Source organism: Cervus canadensis, chromosome 2 (assembly GCF_019320065.1).
Source record: "Cervus canadensis isolate Bull #8, Minnesota chromosome 2, ASM1932006v1, whole genome shotgun sequence".
NCBI classification, from domain to species: Eukaryota; Metazoa; Chordata; class Mammalia; order Artiodactyla; family Cervidae; genus Cervus; species Cervus canadensis.
In genome coordinates this window covers 86,192,525-86,197,313 of record NC_057387.1, presented here as the reverse complement: position 1 = coordinate 86,197,313, position 4,789 = coordinate 86,192,525, and the positions used below count along the sequence as shown (strand labels likewise).

The 4,789-nt window shown below is 42.0% G+C and overlaps 1 pseudogene; it reads right to left on the bottom strand.

The window, feature by feature from the left end:
• Positions 1-1,787: 1,787 nt before the first annotated feature.
• Positions 1,788-4,371, bottom strand: LOC122429116 (annotated as a pseudogene).
• Positions 4,372-4,789: the final 418 nt, after the last annotated feature.

The window sequence follows — 4,789 nt, the reverse complement described above, 5'->3', positions numbered from 1 at the left end:
TGTGGATACCACCAACATTGTGTTGTCTTAGGTACTAGTAATAAGTATAATAATCAGTAATAAGTATAAGTAATCTAGAGATGATTTATTGATTACTATAAGTAATCTAGACAGTGTTCATAGCTTATGCACAAATATGACTCCACTTTATTAATATAAGGGACTTGAGCATCCTCAGATTTTGGTCCTGGAATCAATTCCCCAGACACTGAGGGAGAACTGTATATATTGAGCACCTACTATGTTCTATGCACATATCAGTCACCAGGATATAGCAGTGAACATAATGGACAAAATCTGATGTTCTTACATTTATATTCTTGCAGAGCAGTCAGGAAATAAATAAAATATGTAAGTAATGTTTATATTATGTTGAATGGTGAGTGCTGTAGAGAAAAATAAAGAATGGAAGGGCATAGGGTCTGCACGTGGGATTTTAAATAGAGAAGGGGGGTCAGGTAAGGCCTGATGAGAGGGTGACTTTTCACACAGATATGAAGGAGGTGAAGGAGCAAGCATCTGCTTGGGGGTCGGGGGCGGCTTGGCAGCAGGGAGAAGAGCAAGTGCAAAGGCCCTGATGATGCGGGGATGTGCCTGCTGCACTCCAGGACCAACCAGGAGCCATGCGTCTACAGGGGGCGAGCAGAGGGGGTGGGGCTGCCAGAGGAGCACAGGCTCAGTGACTCCATGGTGCCTGGTTGGCCAATTCAAGAGCTTGTGCTTTTTCTCTGAGATGGGAAGCCAGTGATGTGCATTTCTTTCTTTTTCTTTTCTTCCCTCCCTCCCTCACTTCATTCCTTTCTTTTTTAATTTAACCAGATTTTTATTACACAAAATTTTCTTATCTTTACCTTTCTTAAGAAGCTTTCTGTGCCTCTCCCAGGGAGCTCCCAACAATGAAACCTTTTCCTAGATTCACCCCAAACCCCAGCACTCCCTCTTCTCCTCTCATCTCTCCATGTTCATCTTCCCATCTGAGGGTTTTGTGCTGAAAGGCAATGAGATTGTTGCTTACATTTTAAAAGAATCCTCTATTATGTCAGTTAACCTTTCCAACTACTAGAGTGGTTGTGTGTGTGCTATAATCCCTGATTAAGTATTTTTTTTGATAATGTATACTATTAAAATTTATTATATCAAAGAGGCATTATGGGCTGGAACTTGTCTCAAAAGATAAAAACAGTTTATGCATTTAACGTTTACTGAGCATGCTAGCTGCTGGAAATATGACAGAGAGGAAAACACAGGAAGGGGAGTTTCTGCCCTCAGGCTGCTTATATTCCAGAGGTTTGATGTGTGATACAGTGGCTTACACGGAGAAGAGATATGAGGGGAAAGGACTCTCGGGTGGAACAGGTATGAGGAGATCCTGATGAAGACCTCACAGCAGGACAAGCTAAGGCCCTGGGGTGGGAGCACCTGGAATCCACTTAGCTCACTGGAATCGGGGAGTGGAGGAGGCCACCAAAGGATTTTTAGAGCCATGGGAGGTTTAATTTACTGGAGGTTTAATTTAATTTAATGGAATTTAGAGCCATGGTTTAATATACTCAAGTAGACTCAGGAATATTTTACTAGCGGGGGAGAGGTAGAAGTGAGATGACGGTAAGGAGGGGGAGGCAGGAAACAGGCATCAGATGCCCATCAGCAAGAACAGGTAAGAGCAGGCAAGAATCAGAGAGACCCCAGGGGCCTGGTGCTGAAGGTGTGTGGTTCTCACAGGCCGATCTCCAGATTTCACCCTGTTTGCAACTGTGCTCGATTCCTGGCTTAGGAAATGGTCCTTCTTAAGAGGACAGGGAAGAATCTGAAGTGGAACTTGACTGAAGCTGGGAGTACCATGTTTAAGTCCGGGAGTAGCTCAATCTCTTTCTTCAGCTGCTGCCACCTCTCTTCAGATTCATGAATTTGATTCTCTATTGCTGCTTGAAAACTTGCAAGTGTGTCTTCAAACAATCTCCAGTCAAAAAGTGAAGTCCCGATTTCGTCACAGTTGATTCTGAAGTAGTATCATCCATGAATCTTTCCTGAATCAAATGAAGTTTGTCTAATATTTCTTCAAGTAAATCACCAAGAAGTCCTGCTTCTTTACATTTCTTAATAAAAGCAGCTCTCACAATTGCACCTGTGTGTCTGCCGTCCATTTCCTTCTTCAGTGCCGTTCTTTCAGGTGGCTGTACATGATTGCCTGTTGGGAGAGGTTTTCTCCTTCCTCTTTTTGTTTTCACTCCTGAAAAGTAGGCTTGTCTCAGTTTGGTCCGCTCACTGTAGTGAGAATGGAAGACACCAGACAAAGGCTTTACTAATGGTAGATCATTTTGAGGGTCAGCGTGCTGTTGGCAAAACACTTTATAAACTCCTTTAAGTTCATCAGCTTGTAGAACTGTGTGGTCATTCTTGACACAGAAAAAGTGGTAATTATTGAAACAGGATTTTAAGTCACATCCCACCATGGCTCCTGTTTTCTCACAAAGCATGTATTTCAACTTCCTTCCTCTCTTGATTTCTTTCTTTACTAATTCCACGTCAAAATTTCTATCATTATTATATGGGTCATGGTCCTCACATTCCACAAGTGCCAAGGAATACAGCAAACAGTTTTCAAGAGCAGCTATATTCTCTGATTGTGCAAAGTATAGGACACTACACTTGAGGTCTTTGGGGCAGAGCACACATATCCTTTTTTGCAACCTGGAAGCAACCTTTCTGCAACCTGGAAGCCTGTGTCCTGCATGGCCCGCGCTGCATCTGTACCGCCCCTTGATTAAGTATTGATAGTTCCTTTCCACATAAGAAAAGGATAAAAAAGGTAAAAACAGAGATACCCGTCCTATTGGATTAGGACCTTATTTAGCCTTAATAGCCACCCCCGCCCCCCCCAAAGTTGCTATCTCCAAAGATAGTCACATTGGGCATTAGGGCTTAAACATGTAAATTTGTGGTGTGTGTGTATGTGTTAGTCACTCAGTCGTGTCCGACTCTTTGTGACCCCATGGACAGGTTCCTTTGTTCATGGAATTCTCCAGGCAAGAATATTAGAGTGGGTAGCCATTTCCTTCTCCAAGGGCCTTCCTGACCTAGGGATAGAACTTAGGTCTCCTTCATTGCAGGCATATTCTTTACCATCTGAGCTACCAGGGAAACATATTTGTGGAGGAGGATACAATTCAGCCCATAACTCATAATATGTCTTTTTCATCTATATATTTCAACATATTTGTGCTTTGAAATTTAAAGTGCATCACTTATAGAGAGAATATTCTTGAATCTTGCTTTTTAATCTAGTCTGTCATTCTGTTTTTTTTTTTTTTCAATTGGGGAGTTTTACGTTTAGTAAGATTATAAATATGTTTAGGTTTAAGATTATCATTTTGCTATTTGTTTTCATTTGTTTGTTTTTTGGGGATTGTTTCTCTAATGATCCCTTCCTAGTTTTACATATTTTTAGAATTCCATTTTATTTCCTCTATTTGGCTTCTCATCAATACTTCTTATTGCTTCTTAGTGGTTGCTCTAATGCTAACAATATGCCTCTTTAGCGTATCAAAATAAATCTATTTAGACTGGCTCATCACCTTGACTGTAGGTTTTGATATGGAGAATCTGTGGAAAGCCCATCTTTCTCGAGCTACTCTAACTTGATGGGGCCAACCTTCAAATCTTTGTCTATTGTGGATATTGTGAGGTCTTGGATTTAGGGCATTTTATTTTGGTGGCACCAAAGCTGTTCTGTAAAATACGACAGCCACATGTAGCTGTTTAAGTTTATATTAAGTGAAATGAAATAAATTACAAACTCATTTCCTTAGTTGTACTAGTCATATTTTGAGTGCTTGATAACTGCCTGCAGCTCATGGTTATCATTTTGGACCAGTCAAGTAACATTAACATCATTGCAGAAGTTCTAATGGCCAGTGATTATCAAGAGTATGCTGGACTCTGGGGTGTGGTCCTGACTCTTACTGTCATCATCTTCATGTCTCAGCTGGAGACCTGGGTGTGAACAAGATTTCTCCCCTATGGCTGAACTGTTCTCTAGTACTGCTTAACTTTCAGTATCTGTTTTGTTCTCCGCTCTGTTGTAGCTACTCTGTCTCTCAGTATAGCCTAGCTTTAAGCTCAGGACTTTATAGGCCTCCCTCCACAGCTTCTGGAGACCCCCATCTGTGCCGTTCATTCCTCTCTGTGCCTTTCCTCACAGTCCCCGCCGTTCCAGCTGTTCTGAGCTCTGATTTCTACCTCCTCAGCTCATTAGAATGATCATGTTGTGTGCACACGCAGGCTCTCTGTTCTGCAGTGGGGGAATCCACCCCAGACAGAGAACTGAGGCAGTTTCGGGGCTCACCTTGTGAACTCCCCTCCTCCTGGCATCCGGGCCTTGTGCTGCCTTTTGTCCAGTGCCAGAAAACTGCTGCCTTCTGTGCTTTGTCTGTTTTGTTTGTTTTATTTCACTGATGGCAGGCATACTCATACTAGTACCCTCATTAATTAGCAAGCAACTTAAAACCACAAATTACACGCTCCTGTTTTTAAAACACTCCATTGCTACTGGGTTTTTCTATTGAAAATGTACTTTGTAATATTCCATTGTGTATATGTACCATAGCTTCCTTATCCATTCATCTGCTGATGGGCATCTAGGTTGCTTCCATGTCCTGGCAATTATAAACAGTGCTGCGATGAACATTGGGGTGCATGTGTCTCTTTTAGATCTGGTTTCCTCGGTGTGTATGCCCAGAAGTGGGATTGCTGGGTCATACGGCAGTTCTAATTCCAGTTTTTTAAGGAA